Source organism: Dermacentor andersoni, chromosome 1 (assembly GCF_023375885.2).
Source record: "Dermacentor andersoni chromosome 1, qqDerAnde1_hic_scaffold, whole genome shotgun sequence".
In the NCBI taxonomy this organism is placed as follows: Eukaryota; Metazoa; Arthropoda; class Arachnida; order Ixodida; family Ixodidae; genus Dermacentor; species Dermacentor andersoni.
This window is the reverse complement of record NC_092814.1, coordinates 21,481,141-21,507,391: the sequence shown is the minus strand read 5'-3', so window position 1 is coordinate 21,507,391 and position 26,251 is coordinate 21,481,141. Positions and strand designations below refer to the sequence as shown.

Below are 26,251 nucleotides of genomic sequence, written 5' to 3'. Positions count from 1 at the left end.
AATATTGCTCGTGACTCAATTTTATCCAACAATAAGTTAACAGCATTTAGTCAACGACTTTATTCTTGGAAACTACTCAACAATGGTTCAATAGTCAATACTATTCAACAATATGTCAAGAGAATTTAGTCAACGACTTTATTGTTGAAAACTACTCAACAATGGTTCAATAGTCAATACTATTCAACAATATGTCAAGAGAATTTAGTCAACGACTTTATTGTTGAAAACTACTCAATATTGGCTCAATAATACTCAATACTATTCAACAATATATCAAGAGAATTTAGTCAACGACTTTATTGTTGGAAATTACTCAACGATGGCTCAATAATACTCAATACTATTCAACAATATATCAAGAGAATTTAGTCAATGACTTTATTGTTGAAAACTGCTCAACAATGGCTCAATAATACTCAATACTATTCAACAATATACCAACAGAATTTAGTCAACGACTTTTTTGTTGTGAACTGCCCAACAACTTTACTGTTGAATTATTGCCTGTGGTTTCAATAATTGTTGAGGTATTGTTGAAAGGCTATTGAGTTAACAATTCGTCAACAATATGCCAACAACTTTTCAACAGTCATTTTCATAAGGGAAGTTTGCCCAACGTAAACTAATTAAAATGCATTCCCTCAACTGTGTGTTGCAATATGGTAAAATATAAGGTTTACACCGTAGTCCTGCGCTGCTTTAAAGAAAACGACTTCCACGGCTTCGTATTATTTGAAAAGAACGCGACTTGGTTTAAAGCAACGCCGGTCACAGTAGGACGAAATGGCGGCGTGCGCATGCGCCTACTATCGTTCACGGTATGCGCGCGATCTGCTTTGCAGATGCAGCGGAAACCTCTCCTGTCTCTTGGGAGGAACCCGGGAGCGCTACGCCACCTGTCATCAGCCACGATCCAGGTAACATGACGACGCGGTCCGATTTGATTACTGCTACAGTTTTATTCCTTAATGTAACGAAAGAAGACAGCAATTTCTGTTTTCGAAATTATTTCAATATTTTTTAGTTTTTTAACATTCATTTGGGGCTAAAGTCTCTCTACTATGAGTGCCCAGAGAATGGTGGCAAATCAGAGTGTTTTTATGCTTTTAAAGACACACAGAGCAAATTTTAAACTGCTAGCCAATTGGCTGCCTCATATGCTATAGCTTCGCGACCAGCACTGTGATCTTTATCTTCTTTTAGAACTCAACCAAGCGTCCTCGCTCGCGAGAGAAGTCATACCTGCAAGGCCCTGGAGGAAGACGACCAATGGCGTGCACACTTACGGTAACGTAGTGCTCATTCTCCTGCACCTCAACGCGCCTATCAGAGCAAATGAGAACGCTTAAAAGGAATTACTGCCCTACTCGAGCGTTCTTGCATTTTTGACCATGCAAGAACGTGCTCATCTGCTGCGGCGGATGCTGAATATGCGTCATGTGTTGAGAAAATCAAACAAAATTTACTGCCAGTTTTCTTGATGAATGCAAAAATATCCTGTCGGGTGCAGTGGTCGACCATCGTGATGTGGGTGTCATGATATGGGTGTCACCCATATTTCTGAGCGCAGTGATGGTACTACAGTCCATTTCTACATGCCATTTATTTTGGGTCTTGCCTAGCCTTGAAAAAGAAAGAAAAGAACTGTTCGATAAGCGCACATATGACTGATTGGTCGCGTGATTTGTGCTCTTTAATCTTTTGGGGACAGAAGGGAACTCGACTTACCCGGCGTTAAACATTACAATGTCGAAACTGCCACTGTAGTGTGCGCTAAACCACACGAATTGCACGTATTTGCCTGTTCCAGTGAAAGTCAGTTAGGATTTTTTATCGCTTAAGTTTAAGGTGCCTAGGAACCGACAACATGAAAATAAATTCTTACACGTAGAAAGAAACTTGTATGATGGCCAGATGAAAAAGCGAGAGTTTCGAATTTTCTGTTTAGAGTTTAAAAGAAATTCCCAGTGAAACTTGCCAGAGGAAGTGAGTTTTGTGAGAAAGGCTGCTCATCTAAAAGCAGGAAGCGAAACGTGGCCCCACATGTTTCTTTACGGGGTGCGCCCGAGCTGCTGAATTGCGTACAAGCGTGATTTGACGCCATGTGCAGTGGGCCCACTGGGCGTGTGCCAGCGGCCCGACTGTAGCCAGCCCGGCCGTGTCAAGTGCATCGACTGCGGCCTGGCATCCTATTGCAGCAGTCGCTGTCTGAAGGCGGACGCGGACAGGCACAGGCTTTCCTGCTACCGTGAGTGCTCTAGTTAGGCAAGAAAGAGCCCATCGCGAGAACACATGAGAGTGCGCCATGCAGTGGCGTACTATCTAATTATAGTAAGAATATACTGATAATATATGCCAGTAATATCTAATAACCTAATATCATACGTTGCCCTTCCACATGCGTTGGCTGAATGTTTGCATATATCGCGCAAGGGCAGTAGACGCAATACCCGATTACGTTCATAACCCTACTGCAGGGTTTCTCCACAGTGCGTCCATGCGACGCAAGCAACCTTGCTAAACCGAGAACATGGGATGCATTCTGTCCAAGAAGTTAGTTGTACGGATACATTTACACTGCTTCACACTCTACCCGCTGTGTCGTTTCACAACTGCACAAGTGAGAACCGCACAAGCTGATGATTGACGAGCACGTGATTTAAACTTTTATTAATATTGTGACGGGTCAGAACAAGAAAACACGATGTAGGAGAGAAGAGGAGATAGACCAAGGGCCTGGAGAAGCAATGACGGTTGTGACAAAATAGAGCCTTGACTTGCGTGGAATCCATTTCGCTGGCAAGCGGTGGGACTACCAAATACGCTTAGGTAGCGGAAGACATCTTCAAGAGAGGCTGACTTCTTGAAGCGTACGATCGCATGCAAGCGGACTGGAAAGTGGCTGTGATCCACGTGCCTGTTTCGCCTGTAAACTTGGAACCGAATGCTCAGAGCGTAGCGGGATCTGAGTGCGACGAGAAAACGGAGAGCGAGGAGAGAGCCGTGTGCGAGGTGGCGCATCAGAACTAAGTTGCGCAGGGGAAGAAGCACTGAGGCGCGGCGTCGATGTTCAGAGCGGCGGATCTACTCTGTGGTAGAAAAAGAGAAAGTGCGCTAAGAACCGTCGGTGCTGCTGCCACAAATGGCTACGGCTTTGTAGGACTAAATCCGAAACTGTGTCTGGGTTGTATTTTCGTGAACCACGCATGAGGCGCTGAAGCATCAAATCCAGCAAGAGTCGAGAAGGGAGCGATAATGACACGACCCCTGCGACATACGAGACTTCGGAACGCAAGCCCACAGTTACTGCGACGAACGCGGCTAAGCGAAGGTGGCAAGTCAGCGCAAGTGACAGTGTGCGTTTCATTGAAGAAATAACATTATACATTCCTCCCCGAGATGGCTGCCGCCTGCGTTTGCAATTGCTTCATTACGGCAAGCAAGTCCTACAGGTATTCCGTAATAGTGGCATTAGGGATCCAAGATTTAACTGAGCGCACGTGTAACATTAAAAACAGGATATTCGTACAAGTTTATAAATGACGGAGTTGCTGCTTCTGCCAACGAAAAAGCCACCTACGGTGCTTCATGAACATGCCAAAGGGAATGCCGACGCACGAAACAAGATAACTCATCAAGTTCAAACGCTGCACAGCGAAGTCGGGCCCTTAAAGGAGCATTTTACCAAAAAGCAGCAAGAGAAGTTGGACGACAAACTGGCGACCTGACCTCGCTTTTGCGATCGCCTGTGCAGGAACCGCCAATTCATTTATGCTTTTATCTTGACCGAACCCCTTCCAGATGCGTGTCCAATGCGCTCTTTCAAGAATACTTGCAGCCAGTTGACGGACGCGCAGTTCGCTCCCAGTGATGTTCGTCGAGTTGTGTGTCTCGTCTAATTGGGGCATTGGAACGGCTCTGCTACGATGTCCAGAGCAAGCACCTTTCCTGAGCGCCCACTAGCTGACCGGGACGCGGTCAGCCCGACGAGGAAGGCGCGATGGGGGTCAGAACATATGCAAGAGAAAATAAAAGAGCAGGAAGACGCCGGGAGAAGCAATAGCACTAACCTCTGATTTGGTTAAATTAATTGAGAACATTGAACGCCCGTTTTGTGAAATATGTTGAGGACAAAAATTGGTTTAGCCCATGCTAAATTGGACCAGCATATTCAATTGGGATGCCCATGTGGATTTAGAAGGCCGAACAAAATTAGCTCGGCGCCATGGGCACGTTGCTGCTTCTGTTACTATGGGTAATTCAAAAGCTCACGATAGTGTAGAACATAAAATTTTGTTAGATAGACTAAGAAACCCAAAATTTCCAAATTATCTGGTGGCAGGGGCAGGTGAATTTTTAAACGGGAGGAAATATTACTGTTCTTTAGGAGGCTCGTCGTCGAGTACTTACAATCAGTCACTGGGTTTTCCTCAAGGAGCTGTTACGTCATGCAATATTATTTATTACTTTACTCAGTTCCATTCCATGTCATTGTGATGTTTATACGTATGTATACGCAGACGACGTAGCGTTCTTCACATCAGACATTCACGCACTAAATAACGTTGAAAATGGCTAGAAAATATTCAGCGCTTCATAAATGTTAAGTGTTCAGGTTTAGTTTTTTCTTCGAACAATCTGGTGGACATATTGTTACGGAAGGATGAACGAAGAGAGGAAGAAGATCGCGAGACGCTGGCTGCTGAGGTTGTTGGTGGTCAGCCAGCTTAACTACTCAGAATCATTTTGTATATGTATTCTAAATATAATCTTCTATACTCCCAACATCCCCGTAACATATTGGTGAGAGGTGCGGGGTACCACAGCTGGAAACGGAGCTCCGCAGTGGACGTCGCATCACCGTCCGCACCATGAATGACGGTGAGCACTCGGGACCAACGTCGTTGCCGCCTCCTACGTCACCGTTGCATGCTACGTCGCTGTCACCTTCGGTTGTCGTTGTGCAACCCAAGGACCCAGGAACTTTCTGCGGGACCGATGGCGCCGACGTTGAAGAGTGGGTGGCCATGTACGAACGCGTGAGAGGAATCAACAGATGGGACCCTACGCTTATGCTAGCTAACCTGGTGTTCTACCTAAGAGGCACAGCAAGGGGGTGGTACGAAAACCACGAAGAGGAGCTAACCAGCTGGGCCCAATGCAAAGAGAAATTGACAGAGTTGTTTGGCACACCAGCCGGCCATAATATTGCCGCAAAGCAGGAACTGCCCCCCCCATGCCCAATCCCCCACGGAGTCCTATGTCTCGTACATCCAGGACGTGCTGGCACTTTGTCGTAAGGCCGATCACATGACAGAAGCTGAGAAGGTCGGGCACGTGCTTAAGGGCATTGCTGACGACGCGTTTAATCTGCTAATGTGCAAAAGCTGCTCTACAGTTGATGCAATCATTAAAGAGTGCCGACAATTCGAGCAGGCCAAAAGCCGACGCGTCTTGCAACCATTCGCCAGACTTCCCAATACTGCCGCAACATCGACGTGTGAAGATCAACCCGCACAGCATCATACGTCGCCTCAGAGGACGTGGTGCGAATCCTTAGACGTGAACTGGATGCGATGGCGCCCGCACCTTTCTATTCACGTAGCCCTAATGCTACCACATTTTCAGTTCCCCTCGTACAAGCCACTGCTCGCCAGGAGCTTGAAAAGATTGGTTTACAGTCTGTGTGTGCTGTCGCCAATCCCAAAGCTAACGAACACCCTTCTACTATTTTCGCTTCACCCCGACGCTTCTCTTCGCGTTATCGCAACCAGACTTAGTGAAGAACTGCAGACGACGAGCCGATATGTTTTACCTGTCGCTGCATTGGTCATGTCGCCCGATACTGTCGCAACTCGTGACCCTCAACACCTCGCACGCCAACCAACTCTGCTCGGAACACGTGGTAATGCCGCTCACCATCGCCCCGCGGACACCAGTCTCGTTCACCGCAAACACGTCGCCCATCTTCCCGTTCGCCGCAGCCACGTCGCCTTTCGTCCCCTGTGGCTTTTGGCCGCACCCTTTCGGAAAACTAGGAAATGCAGCCCTCGGAGATGGGGCTGCATTTCCGACTACTGCATCAAATCATCTGTCTGTGCCCACAAGGAGAAGTGTTATTGACGTTGAAATAGATGGCGCATCTGTCCAAGCACTCGTCGACACCACAGTCCACGTATCTGTGATGAATGCTAGCCTACGTGGACGCTTAAGAAAGGTCCTCACCCCAGCAGCTGCCCGAGTGCTTCGTATGACCGACGGCGGCGTGCTGGTTGTTCTTGGAATGTGTATTGCGCGTTTAAGTATAGCCGGCCGCCCTACTTCTGTTCTCTTTACTGTGATCGACAACTGCCCTCACGACGTTATCGTTGGACTGGACTTTTTATCTATACATTCTGCTCGCATCGACTGCGCGACCGGCCTTCTTCAGTTAGAACTGCCTCAACTCGCCGATGCTCCGAGCACCGCCCCACCGCACTTGTGCTCGCTTGACGATGTGCATCTGTCACCCGAGGCAGTTACTTACGTCACTTTGACCGCCCAGCCACAGGTTTCTGACGGTGAATATGTGCTTCGCCCCATCATCGACGTGCTTTTGAACCGGAACGTTGCTGTTCCACATACGCTGGTCACGGTTACTAGTAACGACGTCGTTCTACCGTTTCTGAATTTCAGCCTGTGCCCTCAAGTGATTCCGACCGGCATGTTCTTGGCAAGTGTTTCTAGTGGTTCCGAATTCGTTATTGTGATTCTGAATGCCGAGAGTGGTTTATTGCCACCAATTACAACTCACAGCTCTGGTTCCTTAACAGATGACTTCGCGAAAATGATTGCACCTGACCTCGCCTCTGCACAGGCCACGGACATACGTCTCCTGCTTGAATCGCACAGTGACGTCTTTGATTTCGGTGACAGGCCTTTAGGCCAAACATCTGTTGTTCAGCACCGTATAAACACAGTAGAGACGAATCCTATTCGTCGGTGTCCCTATCGTGTATTGCATGCTGAACGTCGGGTCATCCAATCAGAAGTGGAGAAAATGCTCCGCAAAGGGGTCATCGAGCCATGAGCCAGTCATTAGGCTTCGCCTGTCGTCCTTGTGAGAAAGAAAAATGGTACCTGCCGTTTTTGCCTCCATTATCGCCGCTTAAACAAGATCACGCGAAAAGACGTCTACCCACTACCACGCATCGATGACGCATTGGACTGCTTGCACGGAGCTAAATACTTCTCGTCCATCGACCTGCGATCCGGCTACCGCCCAGATTTCAGTTGATGAAATGAACCGCGAGAAGACGGCCTTCATCACGCCGGATGGCTTATATCAGTTCAACGTCATGCCCTTTGGCCTATGCAATGCTCCTGCGATATTTGAACGAAATGTAGCGCCATCAACGACAACGTGGCCGCCAACGCAGATGCTCGCTTGTCCGGCGAGCGGGGCCGCTCGAGATCGAGGAACCGCGGTCGCCTGTCGTCACGATCGCGAGGACGCTCCAGGAACCCGAGCCAGAGATCCTCGTCAAGGATACGATTCGCCCCCAGCCCACGACTTGGTGGTGAGGACCGGTTGACGTGGGCCCAAGGAGTTCAGCAGCACCAACAACAGGAGCGACAAGAACAGCAGCACCAACAGCAGGCCGCCAGCCAGGTGAGTCCGATGGCACGGCCAGAGCAAGTAGAAATAGCAAATACGATTAAAAGACTACAACACGAAAACAAAGAGTTAAGGCAAACAATCCCACAACTTGTCGAGGAAATCAGACAACTCAAAACGCCACCACCCTCCGACTCTAATCAAACCGAAGCCACATCAGAACCCATGGTAGTGGAAGTACCGGTCGCGGAATCCACGCGCAATCCGCATAAGAGAAAAGCCGTGACAAACACACATCCATCGAGCACGGACAGCGACATTAGGGAAATCAAGGAACTGCTCGGCGGGCTTGCAACCACTGTCGCGTCACTGAAGGAAGGGCAAGACAAACTTTCGACGACAGTAGGGACCCTCAAGGAAGGTTACGACAGGATAACGCTACAGATCAACCACATGATGGAGACGATCAACATCCATGGGGCAAGGCTCAACGCGCTAGAAATGGCAGACTACCCGTCTGTGACGTCACAGCCTACTATCACCAAGCTACCTCGGGCATTGTCGCTCGATAGACATAGCAACAACGTGGCCTCACAAAGGCCACCCAACGCCAACAACAAAGATGGCTGTGCAAACTGAAACGTTTCGCCTTTGGCAATGGAATTGTAGGGGCTACGTCCGCAAAAAGGCCCCCCTGCAACAATACATTCGAGCCAAAAAAGACAAACCCCAAGTCATTCTCCTACAAGAGACAAATACCGCTACACCCTCGCTATCCGGCTATGACGTGACCGCAACGACACCGCAACACAAATGTAGAGGTATCGCCACGTTGGTCAGCAACAAGCTAGCCCACACGACACACAACATTAATCACGACCGCAGCAATTGCGAATTCACTCTCACGGAAGTCTTCCCTAGAGCCAACAACGCCAAGAGCATATTCATCCTAAACCTTTACAGCGGCCCCAAGCACAGAGCACAAAAATTTAAGCAAATACTCCAGCTCGCCCGCAACCGTGCCGGCGACAACCCCATGATCGTGGCCGGGGACTTCAACGCCCCTAACACGGCCTGGGGATACGTCACCAGCAGAGCCAAGGGCAAGGACTTACTAAACGACGCCGATGAACTTGACCTAACGCTCATCACGAACGCCGAGTACCCCACAAGAACGGGTCACTCGGTCAACCGCGACACAACTCCAGATCTCACTTTCGTCTGCAACGTTCCAAACTATCAGTGGAACAACCTCTTCGAGGATCTGGGCAGCGATCATCACATTGTTGAGACAACGATTGACACCCCATCCAGAGAACCCAGAAAAATGACATACGTCGACTGGGACAAGTTCCGCGAGTTCAGACACGAACGCCGAACAGGCAAAGAATCAATGGAACAATGGACATCGCAACTAAAGGCCGACATTAAGGCGGCCACGAAGGAAATAGAGACAGATCTCCCCGTTCAAAGCATGGACAGCCGACTGGCTCACGTGCTCGAAGCCAAACAATCGCTCACCAGGAGATGGAAAGAACAAAGACACAATCGACGGCTGAGGAAAAGAATTTCTTCCCTCAACCGGCTGATTGCAGAATATTGGACGCAACTATCTAACCAGCAATGGAACGAGGTGTGCGACGCCGCGGACGGCCGCATCAACAGCGGGACGACGTGGCACCTGCTCAAACATCTTTTAGACAGAACCAGAACCAAAGCGGACCAGGGTCGTGCGCTGAACAGGATCATGCACGAGGAACTCAAAATTACCACGGAAAATGAGCTCATTGACCGTCTTGCCGACAAGTACCTTCCGCTGGCCAAAAATGCTAGAGGCACGACCGCCGAAGCATATCGCGGCAAAGCCAACCCAGAACTAGATCGGGACTTTTCAACCGAAGAGATACGCACGGCGCTTCAGTACCTAAACAGCAAGTCAGCGCCGGGGCCGGACGGCGTAACTAACAAGGCACTTAGAAACCTTGACGAAACCTCAATCGAAACCCTCACAGAGGCAGTCAACAAAATCTGGAGGAACGGAGCACTACCCGAAGACTGGAAAACGGCCCTCATCGTGCTCATACCAAAGCCTGGCAAGGCGCCCAACATCAATAACCTCCGACCTATCTCGCTGACGTCTTGCGTCGGCAAGGTAGCGGAGCACGCGATCCTAAACAGGCTCTCGAAACATCTCGATGATAAAGATATCTACCCCGCAGCAATGATCGGCTTTAGACCTGGGCTATCCACCCAAGACGCCATGAAGCTCCTCAAGCATGAGATCATTGACGCAGACACGAGAGACGCGAGAGTAATCCTAGACCTAGACCTCGAAAAAGCATTCGATAATTTATCACATGACTACATACTCGACACGATCTCCAACCTCGACCTCGGCACGAGACTCTACGCGTATACAAAATCGTTCCTGAGTGACAGAACGGCCACCCTCCGTCTAGGGGAAATCAAGTCCGAGAAATACAAACTCGGAGGCAGGGGCACCCCGCAAGGTTCTGTCATCTCTCCGATGCTTTTTAGCCTTGCGCTAGCCGGCCTAGGCAAGAAACTGGATCAAATCGAGAACGTCAAATACACGATATACGCAGATGACGTAACGCTCTGGGTCCCTGGAGGTAGCTTGGGATCAATTGAAAGCGCTCTGCAGCAAGCGACCGACGCGATCGAGGAATACCTCGCTCCCACCGGCCTGCGATGTTCGCCTGCGAAGTCGGAGCTCCTCGTCTACAAACCATCGAACGCCACGACAGTGGAGAAGATCGTGACAAAGTCGAATAATGCCTTGAATATCATACGACGCGTAGCAAACAGACAACACGGCCTTAAGGAAGAAAATCTCCTCAAGCTAACACACGCCTTTGCGCTATGCCACTTCACCTACGAGGCGGCCATGCACAGATGGAAAGTAGCGGAGAAGGACAAACTCAATGTACGACTGAGGAAGCTAGTCAAACTAGCGCTGGGAATCCCCAAGAACACCGAGACAGAGCTCCTGCTGCAACTGGGGGTACACAACACACTTGAAGAAATTGCCGAAGCTCAAGAACGGGCTCAATGGACAAGACTCTCTGGAACCAAACCGGGTAGAGAAATCCTAGCCAAACTAGGTCATGACACCACAGTAATCGAGAATCTATATCAAAGCGTTCCGACGGATACACGCAACTCCTACACGGTTCGCCCACTCCCGCGGAACATGAACCCCGCGCACCATCAACCCAGAAAGCTGGCACGAGGATCGTTCATCCTGCGCGAAATACGTGATAAGAAGATCCTAGCATGTTTCGTTGACGCGGCACAGTACCCGACCAGGAAGGCCTTCGTTGCCACCACGATCAATAAACAAGGTCAAGTCAGAAATTCTCTCACAGTCAAGACCCACAAGTCCGAGATAGCAGAACAGGTCGCCATCGCACTCGCGCTCACAGATCCGACCACCACCCACGTCTACAGCGATTCACGCTCGGCCGTCAAAGCCTTTCAGAAAGGAGCAGTTGCAAGCCAAGCACTACAAATAATCGATAGATCCGCACCGCTGCAGCATCACACCATTTGCTGGTTCCCGGCACACCTCGGAGAGATCGTGGACGCCCCTCGCAATCTCAATGAGATGACTCACAGGAGCGCGCGAGACCTAACCCTCCGCGACGCCACCTATTCTAGTCGTGACCATCCCAGCGAGAATCGGGACCCTCCCTTCACATATAACGAGATCATAAAGCACTTTTATTTAGACCGCAGAATATACAGCACACCTCACAATAAGCTCACTAGGCCTCAAGCCCTCACGTTCAGAATGCTTCAAACAAACACGTACCCCACGCAGAACAGACTACATCACTACATGCCTGACCTATACAAAACATCATATTGCGAAAATTGCCATAGCACACTAGACGTACATCAGTTGCTCTGGCTGTGTGGTCGGACCCACGCAAACAAAGATCAAGACTCCGCCAGGCTACAAGAAGCATTACACAGCACGGACCTGGCGGAGCAGCTCTGGGCCATCCAGCGAGCCCACGATGCGGCCAGGGAGTTACAACTCCCGGTCCCAACGTGGGAGTAGCCCGCTCTATGGGACCTTGCGCCCCGTAGCTCGCAGAACCTTTCATTAAAGTTATTCCATCCATCCATTCATCCATCCCTTTGAACGTATGATGGACTCTCTTCTGCGAGGCTACAAATGGACCACCTGTCTCTGTTACCTTGTCGACGTTATTGTTTTTTCTCCCACGTTCGGCAGCCACCTTACCCGAATCGCTGCCATCCTTGCGGTCTTCCGAAAAGCCTGCCTCCAACGGAACTCCACGAAATGTCAATTCGGGCACCGTCAGATTACCGTGTTGGGACACCTCGTTGAGGCATCCGGTGTACAACCAAATCCGGAAAAAGTTCGCGCCGTACGCAGTTTCCCTGTGCCACATTCTGGTTCTGACGTGTGCTGCTTCGTCGGGATGTGTTCTTACTTCCGCCGTTTCGTTAAAAATTTCGCCGACGTTGCTCGGCCCTTGACAGATCTTCTAAAGAAGAACACGCCATTACCTTGGGGCCCGGAGGAGGCTTACGCGTTCGCCGCTCTCATCGGATTTCTGACCACCCCTCCCATACTTGTCCACTTTGATCCATCTGCACCGACCGATATCCACACTGACGCAAGCGGCCATGGCAAGAGCGCTGTTCTCGCCCAACAACAGAATGGTACCAAGTACGTGATAGCTTACGCCAGCCTCATACTGTCACCTGCCGAGAGACATTACTCCATCACCGAGCTTGAGTCCTTGGCTTTAGTTTGGGCTGTCGCCAAGTTCCGGCCATATTTGTACGGCCGCACTTTTTCGGTTGTTACAGACCGCCACGCACTCTGCTGGCTGTCTTTCCTCCGGGACCCGACAGGATGGCTTGGTCGCTGGGCTTTGCGGCTCCAAGAATTTTCGTTTGTTGTCAAATATAAGTGGGGACGCCTGCAAAAGGACGCTGACTGCCTCTCTCGTGACCCCGTGGATCCCCCTGATCCTGCTGCGCATGATCCGGTGACCTGCATGATGGCTTTAACTGACATGACCGACATGCACGCTGAACAACAACGCGACCAATGCTTACAATCCATCATCGCCGGAGTGCAATCTGGCAGCACCGTCACCACGTGCCGCATGTTCGTTCTGCACGACGGCATCCTCTACTACCGCAATATCAACCCTGACGGCCCTGAGTTGCTCCTTGTCCTTCCTCGTCATCTGCGATCCGTCGCTCTCGAACAACTTCACGATGCACCGACGGTGGGACACCTTGGCGTTTTGCGTACACACGACCGCGTACGACGCCGGTTCTTCTGGCCGGGTCTCTACCACTCCGTGCGACGTTATGTCACAACTTGCGAATTGTGTCAGCGCCTGAAAAAATCTCCCCTGCAACCTGTCCGACAACTCCATCCAAATGAAGTTCCCTCTGATTCGTTCTTTCGCGCAGGCCTTGACCTGCTTCGCCCTTTTCCGACGACGATTAGAGGGAATAAATGGATCGCCGTCGCTACTGATTACGCGACACGCTACGCGATAGCAAAGGCGTTGCCGACTAGTTGCGCAACAGACGTCGCCGATTTTCTCCTCGACGACGTCATTCTCCACCATGGTGCACCTCGCCAGTTACTTACAGACCGTGGCCGTTCGTTCTTGTCTCGAGTTCTCAACAACCTCCTCCGCTCTTGTGCTACTGAGCACAAGCGGTCCACCGCCTACCACCCACAAACGAATGGTCTTACGGAACGTCTCAACCGAACAATCACGGAGATGCTGTCGATGCACGTCTCCAACGATCACCGCGACTGGGACGCCACGCTGGCCTACGTGACGTTCGCGTGTAACTCATCCCGTCATGACACCACAGGATATTCACCCTTTTATCTTTTGTATGGTCGCGACCCCACATTGCCGTTTAACACCATCCTTCTTTCTGTGCCACGTGTTGCAACTGAGTAGGCTCGTGAAGTCATCGATCGCGCTCACATGGCACGTCTAGTCGCCCGATCTCGTTTCTTAGCCTCGCAGCATATACAAAAAGAGCGTTATGACCGGTGCCATCGCGATGTTAAGTTCGCGCCAGGTGCCTGGCTGCTCATTTGGTCACTACGTCGTCGGGTCAGCCTCTCCCAGAAGCTTCTTTCTTGCTACGCAGGGCCTTATGAAGTCCTACGCCAAGCTATCCACGTAAATTATGAGATTTCGCCGCTACACTTTGATGCATCCTCAAGTCAGACGCCTGTTGACGTCGTCCACATTTCACGGCTGAAGTCATACTTCGCTCGCAATTCTTCGCCCACCGTGCGCCGAGACGGCGCTTCACCACCCGGCGGTCCTGTTACGGATGGATGAACGATGAGAGGAAGAAGATCGCGAGACGCTGGCTGCTGCATTTTGTTGGTGGTCAGCCATCCTAACTACTCAAACTCATTTTGTATATATATTGTAAATATAATCTTCTATACTCCCAACATTCCCGTAACAATATCATTTCGTTATCGCCTCGAAAATATGCGTAAAGTGTACTTAGTCAAGTATCTGTAATTTACGACGTCTCCCTTGGCTGGCGTGGGCATATTGATTATATAGGTAATGAAGGATTAAGAGCGGTTAGAATGTTATGAAAACTATGCAACCGTCCATGAAGAATGTGGAGAGACCTGCTTTTGATTATTTACAAAATGTAGATACGCTTTGGTTATTTACAAAATGTAGATACGCTCTATTTTAGCTTTTGAATGTTTGCTATAGTCTGGTGCAGCAGCTTATAAATTTCAGCCTGTTGTCCTAATGGAGCCGGAGGTTCTTCAACTCTGGTGTGGATTATCAAAAGTTGTTGCTAATAACGTACTATAACGTAACGTGCAACAGGGAGTACGGTTACAATTTCTCTTGTGCAGATTTCGTTTGCTAACTGTTCAAGCATTTTTAAATATGTACGAAGCACCAATCAGAAGATGCTAAACCATTTTTATTTTCCAGTCGGGTGTTATTTCTTGGAGTTCATGGGCAAGATTTTTTACACCACAGGTAATCCTCGTACAGAACCTGGTTGAACCTTGGTATGTACGCATTATGGGATACCAATTAATGGCGGTGCGCGAGAATCACTAGAGGTAATTTTGGTGATATCTATCCCCGTAATGTTAAATATTTTTCCAAACAAACAAACAAACAAACAAACAAACAAACAAACAAACAAGCAAGCAAGCAAGTATACGAAAAAACTAACAACAATATGACTGTTGTAATAAAGTAGAGCCGTGATCTGACTGGAGCGGCCGTTGCAGTTTTTCATGTTAGCGTTCTTTTAGGTCTCTGGCACATTTGAAATCGTTAGGCACTTCGTATAACGACTCGCATAGCACGGGAGGCTAAGCGGCTGGTTGTATTCCTGAAAAGGCCTGTAAGTCCCGCTCCACCGCAGAGAATACAGTATTTCAGTGACCTTGTTTTCGATCACGTTCAAGAGGGAAAATTCAGTGTCATAACGCGAGAACCGCTCAGTGCTCGCTTTATCGAGTTTAGATTGACACCAAAGAGAGTGCGATGTTTGCATATGTAACTTCCTTGTGTGCGTGACTGTGAGAGCGAAAATTCTTCGCAGCTTCTATTTTCAGCGATGATTTGGTATTCCACGAAAGGAACGAAAATTAGGTTCTCTGAAAAGGAAGTTTACAGTAATTCTACAAAGGCAAGAATAACTTGGAAACTATAATAACTTGGAAATTATTATGTAACTTTATTAATAAGAATTGATAAGAAGGATTCTGCATGATATCCTACATAGGCAGCAGTGTGTTTCGTGTTCATGCTAGCGCGAGGTTACTCGTATGGTTTGTTATTGTTCTACTTAATGAAGCACGCCCAGAATGGAACGAAACGAGCGAATGCAATTGACCGGCTTCGTTTCTGTGTGCGATAAGCGCATACGCAGCTTAGTCCGTTCTTCTGAGACGGGCGGCTATATTGTGGTTTCTATACTGTAGGCCCGCCCTGGCGAACATAACAGCGCCTGTGCACCGCTCCAAGGATGCGCCTCCGGAAGGTCTCGAGGAGCCCCGTGTTTATGGCTAGGAAGAGAAGCCATATCATCGGAAAGAAAAAAAGATGAAAATGTATGTACACCGTTCTTACTTACTAACGAGGAATGAATATCTTGCAGTGCGGGGATATTTATAAAAGGGCACTAAGGAGAAATACTAACTTAGGTTACACTGGTACAAGCTATGCAAACCCAGCGCAATTTGGCATCTAATCGAAACAAAGCTGTCATGCTTTGTTTAGGCTTCTTTTTCCGAAGGTTACGCAATGCCACATTGAAAGTTGCACGAAAAGTTGAGCATTGAAAGTGCGCATGAGGGTCCTAGATTGAAATGTAGAAGCCGCAAGTTGAAAGCCCATGCATGTATTTAGTTATTTATTTATTTATTGCACATTACAGTGCTTTTGAATGGACAAGTGCTGTCTCCAAATATACAAGAGGTGTCCTTCTTAGGATTCATGAAAGTGAATTCTTTACCAGAGCAGTACTATGCGCAGGGTTTCCACGGGGACAACTGAAAGAGGCAGACGAAATGACGAGGCCAATGCAAGGAGACGCAACCATGGCAGACAAGGGCGCCTCCTCGTCTTCCTCAAAAGGGCGGCGCATGCTGGAGTAGTGCGAGACGGCGTACTGTGGCACACGTACTGCATCCAACCCGCGAGCAAGGACGGGGTCGATTGCACCCCCACTGCCAGACGCTGTAGCAAAGCTGGTCTGGGTTCGTGTCGAGAGCACACATCAACTGAATATGTTGCCTGGATTTGCCGTTGAAATTCCGTGATAACTACCTCGAATTATGGGCGACTTTCAGGACTTTTAGGAAATTATGGTTCATTAAAGGGTCCCTCACCAGGCCCCATAGCAAACTTTGGTTATGCGCTGGAAGTTTTTACGTGTCCTCTAGGGAGCGTTCTGCCGCAAAAAATTTTCAAATCGGCTCATTAATAGCCGACATAGAAATACTTCAGTATCGCAAACATATGATCTCAGCAGGCGGGCTCCACTGCCAAGCAAGACGCCCTCTCCACTCGCCCCGTCTAGCCTCCACAAGCGAAATTCCTTCCCTGCGTTCTCCCATACCGGACCTCGAGGATCGCGTGACGGATACGTCACAGGCCCCGCCTTGATTTTTTTTCTCCTTGCTTTATTTTTTTCGGCTCAATGCGCTTCCGCTCAAGAAAGTTGTATCCATCCATCATCCATCCATCCATCCATCCATCCATCCATCCATCCATCCATCCATCCATCCATCCATCCATCCATCCATCCATCCATCCATCCATCCATCCATCCATCCATCCATCCAATGCACTTCCGATGACGGCGTCGCGCGCGAGCTGTGGTCTCGTTGGCGCAGCGCACGATTTTGCATGCTGTGCACAATCCCCCATCGTGGGTAGGAGCCGCACGTGTCACAGGCTTCAGCAACAAGAACAACAAGGACACATGACTAGCGGTATAATTCAGTGCTACACAAATACTGAGGCAGAACAAGCGGATCGCAGAGCATGATCACGCGCTGGAACATGGTAGAAAATGGCATCGTTTTGGTATCTGCGCACGCGACCGCACGACCGTGAGAACAAGCAGACGAAGCGGAAGTACATCTCTCTTGCTTCGGTGCGAAGTAAAAGAAAAAACACGCAGACATTCCGTTGGTGTTTTATTATTTCTCTAAACTTCAATTCGTCAACTCAAGCAACAGATCGCACAGATAACAGATGTTGTCTTGAATAATTCTCGAAGTCCCGTGTCACCACGAGCGACGTCACACTGTGGACTCGAGTACGTAGGCGCAGGGACACGACTATACGTCATCCTCCACCTTGCAACGCTGCGGCCGCGAGAAGAAGGAAAAACGGTATTCAGTTTGAAATTTCAGATCTTCCCGCGGCGCGTAGCGATGTAAGACTTTGCAGAAATGATCGCTATCACGCAATGTATGCTTTGCACTTGTCAGCTCACTATGGCCAGACGTGGTGAGGGGCCCTTTAAAATGTCATTGCTTTCAAATTCACCACATAAACAAGTGACCCGAAGGCACTAATAAAACAGTTAATTATTTTTGTTAATTAGTCTTCTGAAGCTTGCGTTATTAGCAGAAAGGTATGTCCGAGTCGTTTAGGAACGCGTCTCCAAAAGGGTCACTTATGCTGCGCTTATAGCCTTTCTATAAAAAAAATATGTTTTGCAAAGAAAAAAGAAACACTCTGTAGAGTGTAATAATTGAATGGCCACCTGAAATATTGTTCTGAATTCCGAATATGAGTACAGCACGCGTAATCAAGCTTCCGTTTAGTCATTTGGGCACTACCAAATAGATGAAGACTTCTGATGCGAACATGGCGTTGCATAGCCTGTAAATATTCATGCGTGTCAATAAGGTCGTGATATGATCGAGTCAAAGGCGACCTTGAGCACGACCAATGCAACTTGAAACCAACTTGAAAATATCAGTTTCAATTTCCTCATCCACTATTGTCCATTTATGATATTCTCGGCAAGAACTGTCATAGATTCGATAGGCACTTTCCTACCTACAATTGCCTCGGTATTGACTGGACTCGCTGTGATTAAAATAATGTAGGCACCGGCACCAATCGAAACTGACAACGCTCACCCGTTCACTAGCATTGCGATACTCATAATATATGTTAGCCAAGAATCCGGTTTTATTAACAGGAACTTTTTGTTCTGGGCCAACTCCGATTAAACACACTTAAACGCAGAAATGCTTTCATGAAAAAACCGTTCGACCAATTTGCATGAAATTTGTTCCACTGGAGAGAGAAAATGAAATTCTTGTTACTAACAAGAATTTTAATTTAAGGTCTGGTTTACAAAAATTCCTAAAAATTGGGAAGCTTTAACAATTGAAGCACGAAGATTAGAAATCTAACTCTTCACGAAAACCTCATATCGCTGTTCTGTAAACTGAACACTGGTCTTGAACTGGCATCCGGCACCAGGCCGCATATCTTCCACGTAGCTCCTCGCGGGCCGCAACGGGAGGAAGGGGGTTTTGCAAATATAGCCGCAAGAACAGCAGTGCCCAAAAACATGGCGCAAAGCCCAATACAAAAAAGAAAAGAAAAAGAAAACACTCTAAAAGTCCTTCATTTGCACTGATTGACACTCTGCAGCCTTTACAGACGATGGATTGATGCCTGGCAACGCTTCACTGTGACCAAGGCATGAATGTCCGTGCTAAATCCGGTGCTGAGGCAATCCTTATGACAGAACGCAGATGTGCGCCGGTGATTCTTGGCCACAGCAACGAATTATTCACGTTCATCAAAGAAAGAGATGCTCACACCAATATGTGCTCCCAGACATGGCGGAGATCCTCGCATATTTCACTAGGACTACGCGGGCCGCACCTGAAAGCTCTGTAGGCTGCGGATTTGAGACCCCTGTATGAAAGAAGCTCAAGCGGACAAATTTTATACATGACTCGACAGCTTACGTAAAATTAATATGTTTATGAGGGTATTGTAAAAGCCCTACTCACCAATGAGTGTTATATTTAAGGGTGGTGTATAATACATCAATTTGTCTGCTTTGCATGTCCTAATAGGCACAGTTTAGAGAAGTGATAGCATTACTTATTACTGAGTTAGAGTTGAAAACGTACCTGAGTTATTTCGATCTTGCAATTTTTAACAAATTTACAAAAAATGACGATCTAAATAAAAAAAATTTCCGGTAATAATAAATAGATTTTAAGTTTTTCTTTTAAATGTAACAAACTTTATCGAAATCGGTGCAGTGGTTGGTGAGAAAAATGATTTCTCCGTTTCCATGTACTTGGATATATATACAGGAGCTCGCGAGCTCAAGCTTAACGTAGCAACGTTCTTGAAGCCGATCTGTAGTGGCCGTAACACTGTGTGTCAAGTCTCTATGTGTAGTGTTGACAACTGTCCGTGCTTGCCTGTCTAGTGTGGCGCTTTCCCGCCAGGTCGATCTCATCTTTCGAGAACTGTGTATTCCTCAAATGCCGATGTAGTACACTTCACTGAGAGGAATGAATTATTCCATATTTCTTGAATACCTGCCTTGAACCTGCATTTATTAATATTTGGTCATATATCATGTATGAAAATGGCGATGACTGACAATCTTGAGTCAGCAGGAGGAAAAAAACTGCCACTTTTCGAAAACAGACTTGGATATTGGCGCCTCTCTGTCATTATTCCATAGTCTAGCAGAGTTCATCGTGAGACGATTTTTTTTTCACTCAGTCCAAGAAACCGGTCACCAACTTGCAAGTATGTTACTTAATAAAGGGAAAATCAGACATCCACCCGTTCGCAGCAATTGCTACAAAGGAAACCCATACGGGTTCCTCGAAAGAAAAGCCTCATAGTTGTAGAAAAATTCGTCCTGGTCCGGGACTCGAACCCGGGACCAGCGCCTTTCCGGGGCAGCCGCTCTACCATCTGAGCTAACCAGGCGGCTAGCAGATGGCAGGGCGAAGTCGAATTTGCCGACAACACGAAGCAAAGGCAAGAGTTTGACATAGTAGTTCTGCGGAAACCCGCAAGGTGGAGAGAAGTAATGAATAAAGGGAAAATCAGACATCCACCCGTTCGCAGCAATTGCTACAAAAGGAAAAATGAATAAAGGGAAAATCAGACATCCACCCGTTCGCAGCAATTGCTACAAAGGAAACTTTGTAGCAATTGCTGCGAACGGGTGGATGTCTGATTTTCCCTTTATTCATTACTTCTCTCCGCCTTGCGGGTTTCCGCAGAACTACTATGTCAAACTCTTGCCTTTGCTTCGTGTTGTCGGCAAATTCGACTTCGCCCTGCCATTTGCTAGCCGCCTGGTTAGCTCAGATGGTAGAGCGGCTGCCCCGGAAAGGCGCTGGTCCCGGGTTCGAGTCCCGTACCAGGACGAATTTTTCTACAACTATGAGGCGTTTCTTTCGAGGAACCCGTATGGGTTTCCTTTGTAGCAATTGCTGCGAACGGGTGGATGTCTGATTTTCCCTTTATTCATTACTTCTCTCCACCTTGCGGGTTTCCGCAGAACTACTACGTCAAACTCTTTCCTTTGCTTCGTGTTGTCGACAAATTCGACTTCGCCCTGCCATCTGCTAGCCGCCTGGTTAGCTCAGATGGTAGAGCGGCTGCCCCGGAAAGGCGGTGGTCCCGGGTTCGAGTCCCGGACCAGGACGAATTTTTCTACAACTATGAGGCTTTTCTTTCGAGGAACCCGTATGGGTTTCCTTTGTAGCAATTGCTGCGAACGGGTGGATGTCTGATTTTCCCTTTATTCATTACTTCTCTCCACCTTGCGGGTTTCCGCAGAACTACTATGTCAAAGTATGTTACTTGCATGCGTACTGTAGAAAAAAAGAAGCTACCATGTTACGTACGCTATATTCATCGTTCATCTATTGACTTCTACTTCAGGCATATTCATAATTATCCAGCCAAGTGGCCCAAGTCAAATAAATTCCACCAGGCATATCCCAATCTCAGAAAAACCCCTTCCTGCATTTTTTGTCTTACCTTTGGTGCTGCAATAACGCTGCTGTTATTCAATATACAGTTTTTGCAGTTCAAGTGAATGGCTCATAACATTTGCTGTGTTATTATCAAATGCCTTTTGCTGGCTTGCGTATTTCACCTGCCAATGGTAGTGCAGTTAAGTCCAAATCATCCAAGTTTATGCAGACGGCCACGCTACCTTGAGCTTTGCCAGCTCAAGTCATTAACCAATGAGCCTTAAGGGACGAGGGCATCGACGGTAGTCACCGACGACACTGGCAATAATCGCCAGAAGACTACTATATTCCTGCAAGCCTTCGATGACAAATCGCTCATCACGGCGGGCAATGCGTTGGTAGCGGCCAATATCAGGGTCATGCGTGTACAAAGTTACTCCTGCCATTTATTGGTGGTTTATTTGTTGATCTTCAGTGAAATGGCGCAAACCACTATGGGAGAGCGTCCAAGAATCGGGACAGAAATAGTGAAATTATTTTGAGGAACGTAATATGAAACGAAATAAATAATTGCGGCCCAAGTAACCTATAGTTTCGTTTTAATCCTATCGTTCGGTCTTGACTCGTCGCTGCCAGTGCAGATCTCCATGACTATTAAAGGAAAGAGACAAATAGTATGTACTAGCTGTTGCCTCGTGCTACATGAAGACAATCACACTCGTCTCCGAGGTTGTATGGGGCATCAGTTGTTCGGTATCGTTTATGTAGAGTTGGGCAGAATGCTGGCTCCTCACCAATATTTTTTGTAGGGACTCGCTCACCAACACTCACTCGCTTGTCACTCGCATGTCTCTTTCATTCGCTCTATTACCGGCACCCATACTCGCGCACAGTAGACCCAAATTCGCCGTCACTAAGTTTCGTTGTGATAGTCGGCACCCGGACCTGTTGATCATAATCACGTGTACTCACTCTATATGTGACGCCTGTGCTGTTCTACATATGAGTCGGTGTACTGAGTGAGTGTGCCTGTGCAGGTCTGCGGACCGACCACGTATGCGTCGCCCATTTTCATCCGAGCTCTGTGCAGCGAACTCGTGGCGCCAGCCAACGCGCTGCTCACTTGTGGGCTCAGCGGCCTTCTGCCGGCTCCGAGAAACCTTTCGAGGCCCTGTGGTTTCCAAGAAGGTACTCTGCACAGCTATCTGTGTATTTAACCACCAGAAACAATACTGCAGTGGTGTATATAGATACAAAACCGATATTCGATCAACATAAGCGGATTCAGGAGCACGAGGCCGCGGGCTCGATTCCTATATGGCGCTTTGTGATCACATAACATGTGAGATGCTTCAGGACGCCAGGCACCAAAATTTAGAACAATCTGAACAACACATTTTGCGCGTTCCCGCGACGGATTAGAGACACTCGCAAGCGAACACGTATTTAAAGATCAGTTATTTTCAAGTATACACTACTGTATTTAATATTCAAAAGGAAAAGAAAGAGAATGGCTATCTAGCACTCGTAATTTCAATATAATGTAAATTAACTAAGTAGCTGAATCATCGGTAACTAACCGCGAGTTAACTCTTGAGACGTTTTGCATTCGAGGGCTCTTACGTTTCTAGTAAAATATGCAAACCAAGTTTATTGCTTCATCTAAGGCACAGAAGTAGTGTTTTACCAACCGGATTACCCAACTGCAGCGGGGTCATTTATTAACCACGCAACAGTAGTTAATAGATAATCCTCTATTAAGAATAAAATGGCTGGAATATAACCAAAAATGTAACGGTAGTACAAGTTACCACGAAGTGCTGGTGCAGATAGGAAGCGATAAAACGTCAGAAAATATAAATACAGAAATTCAGGACCTTTACTACCAAAGTGAAAGTACAAAGTCCGGGTGAATGCTCAGCCGTCAGGCTGTCCAGTGCATTCAAAGCCGCGAAGCATTTTCGATCCGTATTTGCTGTGCTATGGATTTTTCTTGCTTGAGAAGTCTGCTTTATTTGGAGAGCGACAACCCATCAGTGCCAGACGTAAACAGAGCCAGAGCGGTTGCCGTGTATCGCGCCACAGCGGCTGTCCTTTCAGCACAGAAACAATGGTTCATTCAAAGCGCCGTAATTCTTTTCATCTTGCATTCACGGGTGCGCCACGTACTCCGCAAGAATGGTTCGCGAAGGGCCCGACCAAGGCGCCGCGATACGCCGTAACAACATAGACGTCAGCGGCCGCAAATACGAAGAAAAAAAAATCTTTCCTAGTTCATTTAGCACCGTTCTGTCCTTGGGTACTGTTTCAGCTGTCGTCAGAAGGCTGGCCCGGTATAGCTACGAGCCGTCTTGATGGCGACTGCGGCGACGTACAGCGGCGGCTGCGAGCAGCATGCTCTAGCCCGCTTGTTCCCGAGTGACCAGGCCCAACCCACTCAGGGGCCATAAAAATAGTGCTCATTTTGTAACCCACTCAGGGTTAAAAAAAATAGTGCTCATTTTGACGAATATAAATTCAATCAAACCTGGTAACTGGAAATTGGGAAATTAAAAATTGCCTAAAATTGACATTAAGGCCCGGTTCCCTTTTCTGAGCTTGCGCATGGCGGACTGTCGTCTTCCTTTGCGGACCTCGCGAGCCACATATTTTCCTACTAAAGTTACTACAAGGAACTCTGGCGCTAGTGTCTGGGCGAGCTGCAAGATGGTGGTTAAGCCTGCTGGGAGTCCATTCTAGACATTCAGCCATTTTCTTCGAGGCGTCACGTAGGCGCGACACGTACAAACAGGCGCTGATCGCCCCATTTTGCTTTCGTTACGTGATGCTAACGTGACGTTTCTCCTAAGACGCTGAAATGGAGGCAATGAACCTAACGTTCCTGATAATGGAAAAGAGTCTTCCTCCTCAGTAAAAATAAAGCGACTACCTCAAAGCCGAGGTTTATTCCGCCAAAAGCGTCTCTCGCTTCCGTCGTCTGCTGCGTACAAGCCATCGTCCGCTTCATCAGCCAGTGTGTGTGTCCCCTAGAAGCGGACGATGAGCAAAACGAGAACAAGGTGAAAGCAGGAGCCTTTGCTCATCGCCTTGAATTTGTATGTCCCGCCTTCCCCGTGTTTTCCCTAGAAGCGGAGTGAGTCATCGTATATTGGCGCAAGCGCGTTCTACCTTGAGGCAGCATACGCGAGCAACCGTGTGGTGATGAGCGCACGTTCTAGGCCACGTTATCGCTTCCTCGTGAAATGCAAGTGACTTAGCCCGGCTCGGCTGGCTGAGAATCGATAGCGTTGCTCGCGCCACAGGAAGTCGCTTACGCGACGCAAGCGCCGCGGGGCTGCCATTTCTTGTTCGCTTCGCTCCTTATTCGCACCGCGTGGGGAAACCTAAAGGCACCGCCTTGCGTACATTTCTATAATTGCGATAATTTTATGGACACTCCAGGTGTATTTCTGCCATTGGCGTCGCCGTAATGTTCCGTATAAAGTTCAAGGGCGGTAAGATTGTTGCCGCGCGCCGTATGCTGTATGTGCGAGCGAAAGTGTGCGAGGATGTGCAGAATGGCGATTCTATCTCGCGCGCGCATGGGTGGAAAGCAGGGAGAAAGCGCGCCGCCTTCCGTTGCGCACAATGGACCAGGGGAGCGGTGAGCGGGGGGCGTTTTACTCCGGCTGCTGCTGCTTATGGTGCCGCCGCGCGGACCCTATTTTGCAAGTTATCTGCGATGAGTGCAGAGTCTAGGTGCACCGGGGACTCATAGCTTCGTGTGCACTGTGGTCTCGCCGCTAAGCTCGCGTTAAAGCGAAAGGCAGCACGAAGGTCAATTCACTAGCCGCTGCTGCCGTTCTTCCTCACCCCAGTGTTTTGATAGCGAGTGTCGATGCACATCGAGTGAAATCTGTTCATGTTTGCCTCTGCGCGCGTGACACCATGCTTGTCAATTTAGTAAGCGAATGTTTACAAGTTTATACGGCCGATAAAGCTACTATTCTTACTTCGTATAGGTGTCTACTAATTTGCTGTTGCAATCGATGTTTGGTCTTTCGGGCGAAACTGCGACCTTCTTATAAACTAAAAAGCCGCCGTTGTCATAACCTCTGATGATGTGAAAAATCATTAATCGTGATTACAATACGGGAGCAGCAGTGAAAAGTGAAAAACGTCGCAGGAGGTTTGTAGTGTTGAACCAATATTATTTTCAAATAAACGCATTTTATAAGGAAATTATGCCCCAAAACACAAATGCCAACAGCACCCTAGAGCGATGCAAATGCTAAGAGCAGGCGCTATGCACAAAAGATTTTCATGGCCCTACACGACAGGGAAAATGCGGTGATACGCATGCCTCTCGGGCGCCATCCCCTATCGCCGCTCATTTGCATAATTCTCGCGGCTCGTCCCACCCCAAATTATGGCGAAACATATTGGCAATGGCTGCCCAGGGCCACATCACGAAAACGCCAGATTGACGTTTACGAAACAGCCCTTCCTGAGACGATTGCTTGAGCCAATCAGCAAGCTGACATGGCGGCTACTATTGGACCGTCGCCACATATTCGCGAAATTGCAGATGCATTAGACAGGGTTCTTTACGCTACTGTTCACTTTCTTTTTGAAGCGCTAACGTCGCAATATAGCCGCCAAGGAGTAGGAACAAATATTCGTCGATAAAGTTTGCAGTTCCATGTCACGCTTCGTCATCTTGATGAAAACGCACAATTGCATTTTGTAAAACTTCCCTTTTCTGGCGCAAATTTCAAAACACGTGACCTGTTGACAGCCAACGATAGCGTCAACATGGCTGATTATGGTGGCCGAGCAGCGGCCATGCGTGTCGAGAATAGAGACCGTAGTAGAGAAAGTTACAGTACGTGCCAGGTGGGCCCACTCTGGGCATGCAGCCAGGTGTCTCTAGCTACGCGTCTCTACTGTAAACCTGTATACCATTTTGCCCCTTTGACTTCTGCAAGACACGCTCTTTTTTTCTATGCTTCACTAGCATGCCTGACACGGAGTGTTCCTGGCAAAGGGGGTGGAGTGACCCGGAGCGCAGCGCAGTGCAGGGGATGGGGGGCTAGGTAGTGGCCGCTTTAGCGACCGCACACTAACAC

The 26,251-nt window shown here is 48.2% G+C and overlaps 1 long non-coding RNA gene across 1 annotated transcript; it reads left to right on the top strand.

Moving 5' to 3' along the window:
* Nucleotides 1-850: 850 nt before the first annotated feature.
* On the top strand, nt 851-16,782 carry LOC129380406 (uncharacterized). The gene is made up of 5 exons (XR_008608408.2): nt 851-920; nt 1,207-1,290; nt 2,114-2,251; nt 15,627-15,755; nt 16,180-16,782. It is a non-coding gene; the product is annotated as an uncharacterized lncRNA (long non-coding RNA).
* Nucleotides 16,783-26,251: the final 9,469 nt, after the last annotated feature.